Source organism: Sinocyclocheilus grahami, unplaced genomic scaffold (assembly GCF_001515645.1).
Source record: "Sinocyclocheilus grahami isolate Dianchi unplaced genomic scaffold, SAMN03320097.WGS_v1.1 scaffold568.1, whole genome shotgun sequence".
In the NCBI taxonomy this organism is placed as follows: Eukaryota; Metazoa; Chordata; class Actinopteri; order Cypriniformes; family Cyprinidae; genus Sinocyclocheilus; species Sinocyclocheilus grahami.
The window spans coordinates 558,318-577,901 of record NW_015505747.1 but is presented as its reverse complement, the minus strand read 5'-3'; the positions used below and the strand labels follow the sequence as shown (position 1 = coordinate 577,901).

Sequence of the window (19,584 nt, the reverse complement as noted above, 5' to 3'; positions counted from 1 at the left end):
TGCAATGTGTGAATATGATATTTAAGAAAAGTTCTACCGCTTGTAACGTCTGCTTGCTTGTGTCCACTTGTTTTTAACTCGCATGCACACTGCACTTTTTGCGCGATGCAATTTATAAAATAAAACAATAAAAAATCAGTCTGTATTGGATTCAATGTGTGGCTAGCTACCTTTGTGTTCATTTTCAAGTATCCCCTTAGCGCTACGCACCTGCAGTAAAAGGGTTTATTTTTTCCTTTTTGGAGCACTACAATTTTTCGCTACAGTTCACTCAAAAATGAAAATTCTGTCATTAATTAGCCGTAAAACCTTTGTTCATCGTCAGAACACAAATTAAGATATTTCGCGTCACCCTACCCTGTTGAAAAAAACAGCATATGCTGGTTAGGTATGTTTTGAAGCATGGCTGCTGGTTTGAGGTGGTTTAAGCTGTCCTTAGCTGGTCATGAGCTGGTTTAAGCTGGTTCTTAGCTGGTCATGTGCTGGTCCTAAGCTGGTCCTAAGCAACTAGCTCCTGCTCTGTACCAGCACATGACCAGCTCAAACCAGCTCATGACCAAACATACCTAACCAGCATATGCTGGATTTTTCAACAGGGTAGGGTGCCATTTTGGAGAGTATCACGACGCATGTGCATGCTTTTCTCTGAATGTAAACAAGGCTCAGCGCATGCGTATTCTGTGTCAGCAGCACCACGCGCATGCATTCTTTACATGCAGAAAAATCACACGCATACGTTGTGATACTCTCCAAAATGGCACTAGGGTGACGCGGAGGAGAAGAATTGTTAAATTAAGTTATTTTAGTTTTCTTTTCGCACAAAAAGTATTCTAGTAGCTTCATAAAATTACAGTTGAACCACTGATGTCACATGGACCATTTTAACGATGTCCTTACTATGTTTCTGTGCCTTGATCCTGGTAGTACTTTTGCTGTCTATGGAGGGTCAGAGAGCTTTTGGATTTCATCAAAAATAACTTAATTTGTGTTCGGAAGATAAATGGAGGTCTTACAGGTTTGGTATGTTGTAAGCGTGAGTAATTAATGACAGAATTTTCATTTTTGGGTGAACTATCCCTTTAAATATCATAACTCTGCACAATGCAAATTATAAAAAAAAATGTTTGCCTACAAAACAACATCTGGCTCTTCACCCCTTTACCTAAATTCATTACTTCAGAGTTATGTGCCCTCTAGAAGCTTGCGTTCTGCAAGTCAACGACGCATTATTGTGCCATCTCAAAGAGGCACAAAATCACTTTCACTGACTTTTTCATTAACTGTTCCCTCCAGGTGGAATGACCTGCCCAACTCAATCCGAGCAGCTGAGTCCTTAGCCATCTTCAAGAAACGACTAAAAACACATCTCTTCCATCTTTATTTTATCCTCTAACTCTAGCACTTTCTATTCTATTTTAATTCTACTTTATCTATTTATCTTCTTTTTTTATTGCACTTACATATTGTTGCTCTTTTGTTCGTTTTGATTGCTTCTATTGTCCTCATTTGTAAGTCGCTTTGGATAAAAGTGTCTGCTAAATGAAAAATACATTTTTTTAAAAATACAAATTCTAGTATTTTTTCAGCCTGTATTTGATTCAGTATGCGGCTAGCTACCTTTGTTTTAACTTTGAATATGATATTTACCCACCAAAATTAGTCATAAAATGGGGATTCAAAGAATTTGATGTGATTGGTGTATCTATTGCCATTTTAACCCACTGTTTCTACCTATCAGTTCCTGATCTTCTATTTAAATAAGCAGTGAATAAACCTTAGTCAGGGTAGATGCCAAGTTCAGTTTGATGCTTTGAGTAACAGACATGCAATATTAAGCTCCTAGGTCACAATTAGTTTATTTTCAGTTAACTTACTGTTACCTATAGCACTTGATGTTTCCTAGAGTTTTTGCCAACTGGAAATGTATTATGTTGTATGTTTGGTCGCTTACACCAAGGTACACAACAGTCCAGCCCATTGAACAGACTGTATCCTTCACGGCCTCGTTGTCATTTGTGTCAAATTAAGTAGGCTGTCTACCCTGACTAAGGTCTGTGTCCGCAGATCCATTGTCAGTTACAGACTTAAACCGCCTTGACAAGTTCACTTCATCAATTACAGTCAGATTCCACTCACTTTTCTCTAGGCTATGATCCACACTATTAGCCCATGCCTCTATGCTAATAGTCTGTCATATTTTTAAATGGCAGCTATTTGTTAGCCTGGAAAAGACTGACTGATGATGTTTACAAATTCAGCAGGTAAGGTCTGAAATTATCTTCTATAAATCATGCAATGCAGCACTTCTGTTGCTTGAGATCATTCGATAAATGCGTCTGCCAACTTCGAGAGTGATTGTCCCTGCCACAGGGAGACACGCACACAGGCTAGTCAGCTCTCTGTATTCTGAGAGGCCTTATAATTAATTTGGACAGCTTCCAGCAATCTGCTAGTGTCCCAGGCTGGTTCATTTCTTACCCGGGAGAGTGACGGATGAGACGTGGCCAGATTGTCACCGCTCAGTGTGAACCGGGAACTCTCAGAGACGAGCGTTGGCTAACCCCCGTACATCACTTTGACTCTCTGCCAAATTTTTTACAGAACTCTGTTCATTTGGAAATGTATGCAAATGGCAGGCAATGGAGCTCTCCTTGAGTTAGTCCTTGTGGAACGTGGTTAAAAGCTGAAAATTATGTTCATCCTCCAGCCTCTCAGTCTCTTTGCTGCTTCAACTGTTTAACTGAGTGTGATGCTTTAGGGTTGAGTTAAATTTCTTACTGGATTCATGTGAGGAAACCGTTCATTTGTGCTCTCTATTTTGTAACCTATTGTGATTCTTGCACAATTCAAATATGATTCATAATTTAAGACTGCAGGTGTCTTGTGCATGAAATTTTATTTTGTCATTTTGGTTTCGCACAACATTTATCAAATTTGCAGCATGTGGATTGAACGTTGTTTTTTTTTGGTTACATTTCATAGAATGAATCAAAAGTTTGATTCTGTTTAAAAGTTGGGGATCAGTAAGATTTTTAAAGGGGTCATATGATGCGATTTAAAATTTTCCTTTCTCTTTGGAGTGTTACAAGCTCTTGGTGCATAAAGAAGATCTGTAAAGTTGCAAAGACTAAAGTCTCAAATCCAAAGAGATATTCTTTATAAAAGTTAAGAGTCAGCCACACCTACCTAAAACTGCTCGTTCTAACACGCCCCCACATACCTACATCACTATGTGGGAAGATTTGCATAACACCGCCCAAATGTTCACGCAAAGAAAGAAGGCGTAACTCTTATTCTCGCTTTGAAAGGCATCTCTTACATTCACCAAGGCTGTATAAAATTCAGTAAAAACATGAATATTGAGAAAAGTTATTTCAGTGTGATAATATTTCATATTCTTTTAAAATATAATGTATTCCTGTGATGGTAAAGATGATTTTTGAGCAGCCATTACTCCAGTCTTCAGTATCACATGATCCTATAAATCATTCTAATATGCTAAATCTTATTATTATCGAAGTTGGAAATAGTTGTGCAGCTTCATATTTTGTGGATTTTTTTTTCATGAAGCACTGAAGAATAAAAAAAGAACAGCATTTTTTTAGCTCAATCTTTTGTAACAATTCAATGTGTCCATGCTGAGTAAAAGTATTTATTTCGTCTGCTTCTTCTTGTTGTTCTTCTTCTTTTTCTTACTGATCCAAATTTTTGAATGGTAGTGTATACTTTTAATCAATTATAAAAAATGTAGGCTATTATTTTTATGCAGTTACTGTGAATGGAGATTTATTCACCCATCTGCCATCCGAGTTCCTGGAACAAATATAGGCAAATTGTGAACGTTTCATTATTTTCACAATACGTTACATATGATTCATTCTCAAATCTGACTGATCTTGTTCTCAAGTTCACATCACCAACTCAATGATCTGGTCGCAGCAGGGGAGGATTATCAGTGAATAATGACTGGAGTTTGGGTCTGTTCTTCACACAAGCCTGTTGTATGGCTTCAAAAGACTTGTAGCGAGCATGTCATATGGCCCATTTTTATGGTGCTTTTACAACCAGTTTGAAGCCCTCAATCCTCAAGGGGAATAATTGCATGGGGAAAAAGAGCAACTAGTACAATCTTTTTAAAATTTGTCCTTTTGTGTTCCGCGGAAGAAAAATATGGGTTTGGAACAACACGGAGGAATAAAAGATGACAGGGGCTGAACTATTCCTTTAAGTAATGTGATGCACTCCCAAAAATACCTTCTTGCAGCTATGTCCGTGTTTAGCAGCGAAGCGGTTTAAAAATACCAAAGGAGCTTTTGCTCCAGATTTTTTCATTTACTGAAAGTGTCACACTGTTGACTGCTCGGCTTGTTTGGATTATTATACACGGAAAACTAGTGAACCTCCACATGCGCCCCGTAACATGTGCATGTTGCTTGGCAACACACTCCAGGATTCCTCAGAAGGTAAAATGATGCACATTAGACATGCAGAACCAACAGTAGCAAGATAATGAAAATAGGCCTTCTGTACTTGATTTCCCCTCACCCTTCTCTTCCTCAGCAGGTGAACTGCTGAGTATGCTGGAAAACCGCTTTAGATGGAGATTTGTCAAATGAATCGCCACACCTTCAAGGCAGCGCAATTTGATTTTAAGATTGAACCAGGAAGGGTGCCCATAATTAGCGGTGTGATTAGGAACCATAATTAACATTGCGTAATTACCTTGATCAGATGTTCTACTTTTGCTAATAAAGTTATCTAAGCCCCTCAGCAGAATCACAGCAATTTTAATTTGAGGTATTAATTTGGCAAAATCTTTTAATGAAGGCAGTTGGAAGTTGTGGCATTGGCCCTCATGAAAAGAAGAATGTATAAAGGGGACGATGGTCTAAGATGGTTTTTGACTATAGATTTATTTATTTTTTTTACATAGTAGTGATTGTGAATTTATATTATGTTGTAGATGAACAGTTATGTCATGTCTGTTTGTTAATGGGTGATTTGTGGAAGGTTCCCACTGGCATGTTGTTTCTTATGTTTTTAGTGTTTGATTATTAAAATATAGAGTTATTATTTAATAAATCCATGAATTAGATGTAAATTTCCTTAATTTTCATTATTCGGCATAAACAATAGGCTACTTGAGTGGAATAATTTAATCTGAATCCCTGTGATTCTATAATTTGTCATTCAATTGAACTAAATTGTCAAATTGCTTACATTTATATATACACTTACTTTATTTAATTTTATTGATTTATTTTTACATAAATGACAACATTTTCAAATATAGAAATGACTAAAAGTGAAACTTTAAACATTTCTGTCATAATTTTACCCTGGTGGGATTCTTGCACCGATTGGGGGTGGGGGTGATCTTACCTCAGTAGTAATGATTTATGGTAACACCCTACTAGTGTAGGGACCATTTCTCAATATGTTTATTAGCATGACTATTATTAACATATTGGCTGTTTATTACACTATTAAAAAGAAAGCAATGCTATAGAAGAACCATTTTTGGTTCGACAAAGAACCATTCAGTCAGAGGTTCTTTAAAGAACCATCTCTTTCTTACCTTTTCATAATCTGAAGGACCTTCTTTTCGTTCTTCTATGCATTCGTGAAGCACCTTTATTTTTTAGAGTGTAGTGCCTATAAAGCACATATTGTGCATGACCACATTCTACATCCCTAATTCTAACCAATACCTAAACTTAACAACTACCTAAGTATTAATAAGCAGCAAATGAGTAGTTTATTGAGCCAAAAGTCGTAGTTAATGGTTTGTTAATGGATTTGGACCTTAAAATAAAGTGTTACCAGATTTACTGCTGTTTGTTGGTTCTCTGTTGACTGCAGTATTAGTTTGTGGTGATGAAGCATACTGTATACTGAGCTTTGCACATAGTTATTAGTTTTCCTCAGAAAGACTGTTTCCAAAATGGGCTTCTTGAATGCTCTCCTGTTTTCCATTGGTTGGACAAACAGATGATATGTTCTAATCTCATAGACTGACTTCCATACAAGATTTATTATTTATTAGTTTGTCAGGAACAGGTTGATACAGCAGAGTTTTTGAGGATGAAATAAATTCTGGATTTGTCAAATATGTCAGTATAGTGACATCAAATCGTGTTTGAGGGACATAGTAATAAGAAAAGGAAATATCCACAAGCAAAACTGTCTATTACATAGTTTTTTTGAGTTATGTCTGCGTAAAACACATTTTCTAGTTTACCTCTGTTTTTGCTTTGTAATTAATCCATTATTATTATTTTTGTTCAGCCATGGTCTGGTATTTCTCAGAAAACACTATTTAAAGGTTTGGCTACACAAGACTAGAGTTCAGCTAGTTAGTCCCTGCTGGTAGATTGCATAACTATGCTATGACATGGACATCCAAAATTGATTGCCATTCAAAACTTGACTATTGACAGTCATTCAGAAAAGCTGCGTATTGTGACAAAATATTTTTTTAAAGCAACTTCGCAAAACTTCATTATATTACAATAGATGTTAGCAGTAATGGTTTTATAATGAGTAAATAGCATTTAAGTTTAATCTGTAGTGATTTAATATAGTTTAAAGTCTAATGGATCATGAATAATGGGGTCAACATTTAGTCACACTTTTTTGTTAGCTGAATCTGTTTTTGCTTTGTAATTAATCCATTATTATTATTTTTGTTCAGCCATGGTCTGGCATTGTGGTATTTCTCAGAAAACACTATTTAAAGGTTTGGCTACACAAGACTAGAGTTCAGCTAGTTAGTCCCTGCTGGTAGATTGCATAACTATGCTATGACATGGACATCCAAAATTGATTGCCATTCAAAACTTGACTATTGACAGTCATTCAGAAAAGCTGCGTATTGTGACAAAATATTTTTTTAAAGCAACTTCGCAAAACTTCATTATATTACAATAGATGTTAGCAGTAATGGTTTTATAATGAGTAAATAGCATTTAAGTTTAATCTGTAGTGATTTAATATAGTTTAAAGTCTAATGGATCATGAATAATGGGGTCAACATTTAGTCACACTTTTTTGTTAGCTGAAACAAATAATTTTTTAGCTACTGAACCAAACAAGAAGAATCTGATTTAAAAAGCAGAAAAACTCTTGCCCTCTGCAACATCCTGACAAATAGCACTTGGCTACATGGTACAGGACGAGCAGGGAATCCATTAGCGTGTGCAGCCCCAGTCCTCTGTTGTACTCCAGCAAGCACACAGACAATAGTAAAAAAATAAAATAAAAAAAATGCTGCCCCCTGGCCATACCAGCAGCTGCATGCCATGTGTAATTTTGAGCTCTATGCTCATTGATGCAATTAAAACTAAATTAAAATGAAAAATGCACAGTGTTGACATCAACAGCTCTACCCCCTCCACAGCTAAAACTCCCAAAGGTTTCAAAATAAGTTTTCAAATGTCAATTTGAATTGGCAAACTTTCAGATACTTAAGTCTGTGCTCTCCTTGCAGTATTTTACCAAGCATTTATATAGAGGCAAGCGTGAATCAGTGGATTTCATGCAATCTGGAGTACTGCAGTATTGAATCGCATTGATCTAATGGCTTAAATAGGCATATTGATAGTCTCTCAAATGAACTTTAAAGTCTATGAGTAGCATCCACCCACTTTTTGGCTTTATTTTGCTCCCTTTCATTGCGTTTTCATGCTGTCTGCTTTGTTTCAAGTTGCTGAGGATAAAAGCATCTGCTAAAAGAATAAATGTTTCAGTGTAGCTAGAATAACTACGTGTCACTAGCACTGGATGTGTTTGCGCAGCAGATCTCATCCAAATTAAAAGCAGCCTGAGGTGCTATTTCACATGATTGAAGTCCGTGCTAATTAATGAACACCAGCATCTAACAACCCGAGAGCCAGTATTCTACACATACATGTCCCAGTGGGCTTGACTGCCTCTGTTTCTCAGGGCTGTAATTCTCAGAGGACTGAGCGATACAGTCTTCAGCCTCACCTGCAGATGTGGAGGGATGGAAAGAACGAATGAGCCAGGGACCAGGAGATTTGAGCATCCTATAGATTTGGTCACAGAGGTGTGATGATGGAGGGGGCTGTCAGGATGCTTCACATGGGGTAAATCACACCTCGATGGAGAGGAGAGAGTGCCACCGTGCATTAGGGTTGGAATTAACATTTCTCTGCTCCGGACCAGCAGAGTGATTTGGGACTCTATCTAGCACACAGCCGTCCGTAAGACACTGAAATTACACCGAGTTAAAAATGGTATTTTTAGCAATGTGATGGGAAATTTGTGGATGGAGTGGGAGTTAAGTTTGGTCCCCAAATGTTCAGTATTTACTCTCCAACATTCAAATGGTTTAGGTCTAAGGGAGCAACACTTTTTCTCACTATCCTCTCATTATGATGGAGGTTAGGTTTTTTTTGTATACTGATGGATAGATTTGGTTTTAAGGGATTTAATCGGATTAAAATATCAATACATTCAAAGCCAGACCTCCGGTGATATTTATTTATTTATGACTAAGGGAGATTCTTGGAGGCATTTTAAACACCAAATAATGCTTGTGCCACTAGATGGCAGAATATCAACTTGCATTAAAGGAAGTGTGTTGAATTTGAGTGCATGTAGATGAAAGGTACTGTTCAAGATCACAAACACTTCTTTTGATGCATTTCATTTCTGCAATTAGACCTTTTTGACATTATACTCTGTTATGTAATAAATATCTGAAAACTCATTGAATGAGTGCTGATTTAAATTAGCTAATGACTTCTATAGAAGTATAATAGTTCAAACAGATGAAATGAATATTCTGGTTTCAGTACATTTTAAGATCAGTCAACAGCATTTGTGGCACAATCTTGATTACCACAAAAATTTAATTCAGTCTGTCCCTCAGTTTTTATAAAAATATTGGTATACTGTAGGCACAAGACACAAAACAATAAGAAAAAGGCTTTTAAACACCTTTTGTGTCGTTGTATCCAATTTTACAGCTTTTTGGTCATGCCAGCGTAACGCCTAAATAACGACAGTGGCATTAAAGCACAAATATAAAAGTTTTAACAGAAGATCCCAGTCCCATTCACTTCTGTTATAAGGGCCTTTTTTTCCTTAAAATGAGGGATGTGTCGTATTTATTTATTAAGAAAATATTTTAAGAAATGTTAGTAACAAAGCAGTTTTGGTTACCATTGACATCCAGTGTACATTCCAATGTCACTGGGGCGGTTCCTTTTCAAAAGATTCTAATATGTACCTTTAAGGTCCTAATACGCACCCTTTAGGGTTTAATAAGGTACAAAGGTGTACCTTTTGAAAGGGTACTGCCAAGGCACAGCTTTGTACCAAACAAACAACGAGATATTTCTTAAAATATCTTCTTTTGTGTTCCACAAATGAAAGTAAGTCAAACGACATTATGTGAGATTGAGTAAATAATGAGACAATTTTCATTTTTGTGTGAATATACCTTTAAGATCAATCAACAGCATGAAACAAGCAAATAAAAAGAGCAATATTTCATTTTTTAAAATAACAAAAAACTCGAAATATTTCAAGTAATGTCAAGTTTCTTGCCATCAAAAGTGGATGTAAGGAAACAAGAAAGTGTCCTCCGGATGTCCTAATGTTTCAGTGTGTGTATCAGTTGAAATGTCACAAGAGAACATTACGCACCACCCAAGGGTAGTACGCTCAGTGCCCCTCTGTCAGACCACATTCACCCACCCGACTCGGACAGCCTCAAAATGCTACTCTGCCGCAAAATACCTCCATTTATTTGATGCTGTCCAACACCGGAAGCAAACAATGTTTTCCTTGTCAACAATTCAGAGCACCTAGTCAGCCTGTCACGCTCCAGAGTGCATCCTTTGGCTATGGCTATACTGACAGCCTCTCACTCTGTCTGGAAAAACTCAAGCTCTTTATAAAAGTGCACACTAGAGTGCTCAAACACAGACAGGAGTGCGATAGATGGGTGCGAAGAACATCCCCTTATCCTTGCGAAATAAAAAAAAAAAACAGCCAAAGAAATGATGCAGTTTTCATTATTCAACTTGTGATGTTAGTTATTGGTGTTTTTTCTGGCTCCAGGGTGTTGTATTCTTTTTCTCACTTTTTCCACATTTTTTACTTCCTCTGTGACTGTTTCAACCCTGGGAGATGAAATATAGGATGCCAGTGGAGCAACATTTGTGTTTGCTGCCGTTTTCCTGTGGCTGGTGATATTATCTCATATTCTGCTGTATTTTTGCATGTGCCGTGGACGGTTGTAGAGAGTTTTCTATAGGACTGGTTTCACATATATACATTTCTATGTACTAACAAATCTCAATTTTAGTTATATTCTGTTGGCTGCATTTTGTGTCTACTGCTCCAAGTTCAAAACAGATATTTATAGAAATCAGACAGGATTATGTGTTCCTGAATGCGTGTTTTCCGGTTTAGCTGTATATGAGCCAGCTCCTGTGTGGTGTGTGTGTGTGTGTGTTGGAGCAGAAACAGGATTACTGATGTATATGTAGATGAGCAACAGAAGTAATCCAGCACTGAGGATTCTGGGAAGCAGAGCAGCAGGGGTCCTCCTGTACGAGCACAGTTATCTCGCCTCCATTGTTTGTAATTTGGGCATAAAAGTACTTCACCTTACACTCATACATGCACAATTTCTCAGTGAAAACAGCTAGTCTGTGTCACATATGAAAGCGCATATCCCACCTAATGATTAATGAATTAGGGTTCAATGGTGACTAGTAATTGTAATGACTTTTGCACATTTGATTTAATTGCATTTTGACAATGATTGTCTTTGTAGTGACAAACCACATGTAAGCATGTGTCCCCCCAGTAATGTATAGTGGACGGTTGTAGAGAGTTTTCTAAAGGACTGGTTTCACATATATACATTTCTATGTACTAACAAATCTCAATTTTAGTTATATTCTGTTGGCTGCATTTTGTGTCTACTGCTCCAAGTTCAAAACAGATATTTATAGAAATCAGACAGGATTATGTGTTCCTGAATGCGTGTTTTCCGGTTTAGCTGTATATGAGCCAGCACCTGTGTGGTGTGTGTGTGTGTGTGTTGGAGCAGAAACAGGATTACTGATGTATATGTAGATGAGCAACAGAAGTAATCCAGCACTGAGGATTCTGGGAAGCAGAGCAGCAGGTGTCCTCCTGTACGAGCACAGTTATCTCGCCTCCATTGTTTGTAATTTGGGCATAAAAGTACTTCACCTTACACTCATACATGCACAATTTCTCAGTGAAAACAGCTAGTCTGTGTCACATATGAAAGCGCATATCCCACCTAATGATTAATGAATTAGGGTTCAATGGTGACTAGTAATTGTAATGACTTTTGCACATTTGATTTAATTGCATTTTGACAATGATTGTCTTTGTAGTGACAAACCACATGTAAGCATGTGTCCCCCCAGTAATGTATAGGAACTTGCAGATTCCTCGGTGGAAGAGTGGAGTAACATCTCACAGCAAGAACTGGCAAATCTGGTTCAGTCCATGATGATTAGATGCACTTTAGTATTTAAAGCAGCTGCTGACTGCTACTATTGATTTTGACCCCACCTTTGTTCAGGGACTGTTATTCCATATTCATCAAATGCCTGTGAAATCTCAATTGTTACATCTTTTTATGTTCATACCAATATTTATACATTAAGATACATGCTGTAAATAAAAGTAGGTGAAAGTGTGAGGGTGCTTCGCTGAATTTATTTCTAAAAAATAAATGTCTGTCGTTATCATTATAGTTGTTGTGTGGACTTCCTATTCTCATAGAATTAGAATTGTTATTAAAACTTTAAAGTTAGATTTATTGTCCCTATAAACTGGCAATTATTTTCCTGAATGAGGCACAGTTACATGGCTATCACATTTGTAAAGCGAGTCGCACACCGAATGAGAAGTGCAGCGCAACATCTCACCACGTCTTTAAAATTCAAACACATTATTTTTTGAGTGTACACAAACCGGTGGCACCACTCAGTGTCTGTCCACGGCATCTGGCTACAACTCAGGAGGCTGTTCAAAATCCTACCGAGGCACTCATTTAGTTTTCCATTAAATCACATTAACTAAATCATTAAAAAAATTTGCTGTTTTTAAATTTTTTTTTCAAAAACATGAACTTTAAACTCATTGACGCTACTTGTTCATTCTTGAAGTGGACTTTTGCCTGTTTGGTGATTAGATTAATGGTTTTGGATTACTGGTTCTGCTGTCTTGAACTAACGTGATGTGCGATACCTGCGAGTTGTCCCTGACAACCTAATTTTGGGGACATACTCATTTGTAAAACTAGTATTAAAAAAGAAAACTCTTTTAAACGTAAAAATGCAGAAAGTTTTGTTAGGGTAAGACTGTGGATATTTATCATTAGCTGTTAGGGGTGTAAGGGTACACAAACTTGACGTAACAGTTCGGTATGGTTTCGGTACAGCAGGAGGAAAAAACTAAGCAAACCGGTGGCACCACTCAGTGTCTGTCCACGGCATCTGGCTACAACTCAGGAGGCTGTTCAAAATCCTACCGAGGCACTCATTTAGTTTTCCATTAAATCACATTAACTAAATCATTAAAAAAATTCGCTGTTTTTTTATTTTTTTTTCAAAAACATGAACTTTAAACTCATTGACGCTACTTGTTCATTCTTGAAGTGGACTTTTGCCTGTTTGGTGATTAGATTAATGGTTTTGGATTACTGGTTCTGCTGTCTTGAACTAACGTGATGTGCGATACCTGCGAGTTGTCCTTGACAACCTAATTTTGGGGACATACTCATTTGTAAAACTAGTATTAAAAAATAAAACTCTTTTAAACGTAAAAATGCAGAAAGTTTTGTTAGGGTAAGACTGTGGATATTTATCACTAGCTGTTAGGGGTGTAAGGGTACACAAACTTGACGTAACAGTTCGGTATGGTTTCGGTACAGCAGGAGGAAAAAACTAAACACATATATATTTTTTTAATTAAAAAAAGGTTTACTGAACAAATAGCTTTGTCTTTAAATAAATTCAATTGAATAAAAAATGTATTTAAACATACATCAAATAATTAAGACATAACTAACAGGTAAAGTAAATTATAATGAAGTGTCTAATATTTCACAAAATGTTCTTCTCTAGTCTTCATTTCTCTAGTAAATAACGAGCTGTGGACACTGATGACTTGCCTGAGGTAAATGAAATGCTACGTGACATTTTGTTTACAAGCTGTTTTCCGCAATGGAAACACTGAGCGATTACGTGAGATGTTCATTCATGTTTATTTTGCATTATAACTAGTAGTAAAGAGGAAAGGATGATCGAGCTCACTCCACTCCGCACTGCCGTTAGAACTGAGGCTTCTATACAGCGTTCTGTCACGCCACATCAAAGAGTGCCAAAACAGCATGTATTGTCTGAATTTCCTGGAAAAACAGAATGATTTGTTCGGGGCACATGCGTACCGAACCGAAACACATGTATAACGAAAATTTTCGGTACGAATGTGTGTACCGTTACACCCCTACTAGCTGTATATAAAAACAAAAGATGTCTATTGAATATCCCCATTTAGCTTCCTAAGTAAACGTGTGTGTGTTATGTGTGTGTGTGTGTGTTTGAGTGCGAGAGGAAGAGAGTGTAGCTTTGGTGTGTCACCACCTTCCAAGTGTTAAACCGGTGAATCAGCCCTTCCTTATGTGGCGCTGAACCTCAAACAATTTGCAAGATGAATGAGGTTACAAAGTTAAACGTTGGCATTGTGTCTGAGTGAATAATAACTTTTTTTTTTTTACCTGTCCTCTTTTTTCCTCTCTAAACATTGCTAGGCAAGTAAAACTACACTTAGCAGAGAATATATTTGTTGGTGGAAAGCAGTGTATGCTCCATTAGGCCTACTGGATTGTTGTCAAGGTCCATAATACATTTTTGCCTCCACTTTGCCTTGCCTGTGGGTCATTTAAAAGACTGCTGAAGCGTTGTCTTTTATCATACTTCTAGACATAGCAGTATTTGGAAGGGAAATAACTTTTGCAGATTGTAAAGTGTCTGCCTCTAATGTACAACCAAGTTTAGTGCCAGTGATCATGTCCTAAACAGCTCTGCTTCTCCATTTATGAGGAGCCTAAAGTTTTCATGTGTCTGTGGATCACTGTAATGTGCCTGTATCATTTTAACAGAGTGGGATATTGATGATACCTTGTTGTTGTTAGAATTTAACCCATACTGGTTATACAAATGCAACCCCTCTTTGCTAGTTTGTCTGTTTGAGTGATTTCCAATACCTGCCCATGGAATGAAGCTATCTTGTTCTCTGCAAGTCCATTATCACTGTAACCGTTGATGGAGATGAATAGAGACACTTCGTTCTGTGCTATATGCAGAAGGAGCATTTTCTCTGAGGTGACAAGGGTAGCAGTAGCTCCAAAAAAAATTGGTAGAGAAAATAATTGACAGGACAAAGACAAAACAAATAGAGATTTGAGAAAAGTTAGTGTGTAAAGAAACGTTCTGCATGTTCTGCAAAAGACTGCTTGTTCTGTCCATTGATAAACTTCCTTTTTGGCAATTAAGATCCCTTTTGTCTTTATTATTATTTTAGTATAGGCAATTTATGTTTTAGGCAAAAAGGAAACTCATGATCTTTCTGAAGTGTCCAGAATCCTGACATTCACTGTTTTAAAGGGGTGGTTGATTGCGATTTCACTTTTTTAATGTTAGTTAGTGTGTAATTTTGCTGTTTGATCATAAACAATATCTGCAATGTTACGAAGCTGAAAGTTCAATGCAAACGGAGATATCATCTTTTAAAATTCTGGCAGTTTAATGCCTACAAAAACGACTGGTAAGGGACTACAACGAGTTACTTCCCGGGTCCGTTACGTCAAGAACCCAGAATTTTACATAAACCCCGCCTCCGGGAACACGCAGCAAAGGGGGCGAGGCCATGCTGAGCTGCTTTAGAGAAGAGGAAGAGAAAACTATAGGTGCACGTAAAAATCTATTCATATATGAATCGCGATTCTGTCTTCTAACGATTCTAATGGATTCACAAGTTTCAAAATCAATGTTCTAAAGCAGCGTTCTCATCCTGTTCCTGACCTCGCCCTGCTCTGCACACGCTCTGCATCTCTCTCTCTCTCTCTCTCTCTCATTCAGATCATCAGCTCAGTGAATACACTTATTTTCACAAACTATAGCTATGAGAAGCGTTATACATGGACGCGCGTGTGGCTGCCAAACTGTATTAAAGCTTTAATCAGAATAAAACCGTATATTAAAAGCTAACAGAAGCAGTAGCATTTACAAATAACAGCATATCTAAAAGAATGAGACAACAACAAACAAAAATCTCAGGCCTACCATTAAAAGCCGTGCTTGCACAGGTTCTGCGCGATCCTCTTCAATAATATCCTCTGCGTCTCAATCGGCCTCAAACTGATAAGCAATATAGACAACGACATTGTTTACAATACAACCGGAGGACATACCGCTATGTTGAGGGGCGGGACGTTTAGACGCACGCTAGAGGCAGTTTAGCCAATCACAACACACTGGGCCAGCTAATCAATCAGAGCCCATCGTGTATTTCTGAGGGAGGGGCTTCATAAAAGCAAGAAGTGATCAGTGCGTTCAGAGGAGAAGGGACAGAGAGGTGTGGAATAAAGGTAAATTATGTGAAAAATAATGCATTTTTTAACAAACGAAGCATTAACACATGTTAGACTGCACCCCATAAACACAATCAAGCCAATATAAAAACCAGTCAATCACCCTTTTAAAGAAGGGTATTTCAAACTTTTTCATTCTAGAAACCACCTAGAGAGGTAGAATCAATCTTGAGATCCACCAAAAACATTTATATTGTGAAATATGAGGGAGAAAACACACTTTGTTCTCATATTGTTACATTGGGTAGGCCATTCTGATGGATTCGGTTACCTTCGAGTTCATTCAGTAAAGGATTCATCAGATTGATTTAAAGTAGTGACTCTTGAGTTTTGCTTAATGATTAATTAAAAGAACTAACTTATAATAGTTCTTTGTTTGTGAGTTGATCTACACAGGCCATTCTGTATGTTTGTTTTAGCTTGTAATATTGCCAGTAGGGATGCCACGGTGAGGAAATGTTCCCACTGAGTAATAAACAGTGTTACAAATTACAGTGCACATTTTACAAGATATTTCTCAATAACACTTAGGATCTGTAGTGGTTACTTTGATTTAATGTTAGATCTTTACATCTTTACCTTTCTTTAAATGAAACGAATGCTTTAAAATTGCGAAACACAAAACAACAACAACAAAAAGCCCATGATAATAAAAAAAACATGAAAGACAGAAATAAAACACTACAATGACTCGCATATGTTAAACGTAGAACTTATAGGCACTTTTGCTCTTCACTTCGACGCAGAAACTTCCCTCATTGTCTTGTCAGTCATCTTTTCTTACTCTATTCACATGAAAAGTGAAATTTAGCTTTTGCTCCATGCTTTATGGAGCAGACACTTTCAGCTTATAATTGTAATGTCCGTTGTTCAACTGAAATAAATAGATTTTATTGATGTTAATGTGCTGCATTGTTTGAGAAATGATGGGTTCCAGGTTCTACCCACAAATGAACCGAACTTTTTTTTCACACTAGTTTTCTGTGCAGTACACTTATCCACTCTGTGACCCCCTACCCACCCCCCCACCCCCCGTGTAAAAGCTGATATTTTAGTGGATTATTCTTAATTGTAACTAGACATATTAAACTTCTGTTTTAGAATTACATTTAGTGTCAATAAAAAAAAAACATCCAAAGAAAGACCATCAAAGCAACAGCACTGCCAATATAATGTATAATTGAATTGAAGGGACAACCATTTTTAATTTTAATGGAAGTGTTCTTAGATTTTATACCAAGAGAGATAAGAATAACCTGAACTGTGTCGATATGTTAAAATAGCAATAAAAATGTGCTATTTTGCTAAAATGCATTTTTACATTTAAAATTTGAGAATTACTGCCTCCTGAAAGGTGAGAGCACATCTTTGATGCCTGTTGTTCCTGTTTCTTTCTAGTCATTCTTATAGTCGACATAATGCAGGTGTCAAGTAAATCACTATTCAATGTTTAATTAACAGGGCTTTTGCGACCTTGTGATAACATGCAACATGCATCCTATTCTGATTGTCAAGAGCAGGGGTTTTCAACCTTTTAGGACATGCGCCCCCCAACATCCAATTAACTGAATTAACTGATGCTCGCATTGTTTGATGTAACAGTAAAAATTGAATTCAGTGTTTTTTGCCGCTTTGAGTTCATTGTCACCTCTGACCGTTGCCTGTGATGCAGGGAGTGAGATCAGTAACATGTTGTCATGGAAACAATGCTACAGGACAAGCTCACATCACATTAGAAGCTCAATCAGTAAATTTGAACATCTGCACTTACATATGCACACAATGAAATGCATGGTGTAAACTGTAGCAGTGTGCAGTGAATTGTCTGTATGTTTCTGTATTCAGTAGAACAGCTGTACATCAGAAGTGCTACATCATTTTGTTTCCCCATCATTTATAGTTTCTACATAGCAAATATGCTGTCGTTTAATAAAAAAATATATTACAACTTTTATGTGAAATAAGAATAAAAACTGTGCTTAAATTGTAAATATAATAACAGCATGGCTTCCTCTGCACGCTTGCTTTGAAAGAAATACTTATTGGTCAAACTTAAAACAAAGTAGCATGTTATTTCATATCATTTAGAAGCGTATGATGTATCTTAGTTTAATGTTATTATTAATATGTTTGTATTCCGAGATACACAAAAGATGCAGTGTGGCCATTCAATATGAAATTGAAATCACATAATGTGCATTTTCATTCATAAAGCTCAGGCTTTAGTCATATTGGCTTTACACACATGTAGATACTGTATGTTCATTTAAAATACTGCTTTATCCTTGTAGTCGATGGGTGATCAGTCTAACAAACAAACAAACGACTGCAGAAATAAATATAATGTAATATTTAATCAATTATTTTATTTTGTTTGATATTTTGGTCATTATTCATTTTGAAGTAATTGGTTTTGACTTTCTGAATAGGGTGTTCGATTTTAGCCACATCTCTATTGTAAATATGTCATTAATTGCTCAATGAAAAGTGCTGTATTCTTTGCCTATGCAGCTATGCTTCACACTAGCCAAACAAACCAAATTCTGACATAATTCAGATTTGGGTGTGCACCAAAAACGTCCTTAGTTTTATACTTTAAAAGAGTTTGCCATTGAAGAGCTTCCATTGAAGATTAATGCTGTGGCAGTGAAATTATTGTAATATGCTGATTTGCTGCTTAACAAACGTTAATGCATTTGACAATATATTTGTAAATACTTTTCTCAAAGTGAAATATATTTTAACTTTTTTTAAACAATTAAGAATCACGTGTATTCAAGGGTGTAAGGATTGTTTTTTAACAAACCCATTTCCAGAAACATTTTATAAAATGCAAAAAAATAAAAATAAAATAATAAAATAACAAGATTTTGTGATTTGCCCTCAAAATCAAACTTTGTTTATATTTGCAAAATCCAATTACATTGGTCAATGAAAATATTGGAAATCTTTCTTTATAGATTTGTCAGTTAAAGCTGCAGTCCCTAACTTTTGGCGCTCTAGCGGTTAGTAAACAGAATTGCGTGCATCTTGCGGAAGAACGCTGTAGCCGGTAGGGGTGTGCGATATATATCGTCTGCGATAATATCGTAATTGTTGTTTTAACGATGTGCGATTTGACATTATAGAATATTTAGCAAAAACACCCTTACAGAGCGCACGCATACGTCACGTGAAACACATTTAGAGTTCTTTCTTTCACTGCATGATTTAGTCTACTAAAATGCATTTAGAATGATCACAAATTCAAGACATGGATGCAGAAAATCTATATATATTTAAGGGAAGCTAAATGCCCGATACTGGTCTCCTGTACTCGTACACGTACTCCTTAAAATGCCCCAAACGCCGATACCTCACAGCATGTGATAAGCGACATATTCAAACAAAGAAACACCGACAACAGAACAACAGACAGCAGAAAGGAGTTAAGGATGTCTACTACGAAGTATATGTATGCAATGAATATAATGTTAAACATTCAGTGTTAACGTCTGTATAGCTGATGTGCGCGAGCTGATAAACAAAGCAGGTTGAGTGGATTGAGCGCGCGGCGGTGCAGATGTGCGAGCTTGTTGAGTGAATATATCTTTCTCACAGACATCACTGGAAAGTTTGTAGTTTGGTCGGATATGTCAAAAACAAGTAAGTAAAACAATGCACAAGTTGCGCGCAATTCTGTTGTGCGATCTTTGATGTTCACTCACTTAGCACGCATCATTTGGATTAAAACTAAATCGTAAAAATAAGACCATTTATAGGGGCATTCACTATAAACATCATTTATTTTCAAACTTAGGCATACATGACTTTCTGGTGAAAGTGAAACTAACAGCCTGTGTGAAATGCGCTAGCGGAAACAGTGTGAAATGCTACAATTTTTACCACAAATGTCTGATGTGGTCCTG

General features: G+C 36.8%; 1 long non-coding RNA gene across 1 annotated transcript; it reads left to right on the top strand.

The window, feature by feature from the left end:
• The first annotated feature begins 2,865 nt into the window (after nt 1-2,865).
• LOC107556438 (uncharacterized) lies at nt 2,866-18,723 on the top strand. The gene is made up of 3 exons (XR_001605283.1): nt 2,866-2,876; nt 3,109-3,112; nt 18,646-18,723. It is a non-coding gene; the product is annotated as an uncharacterized lncRNA (long non-coding RNA).
• Nucleotides 18,724-19,584: the final 861 nt, after the last annotated feature.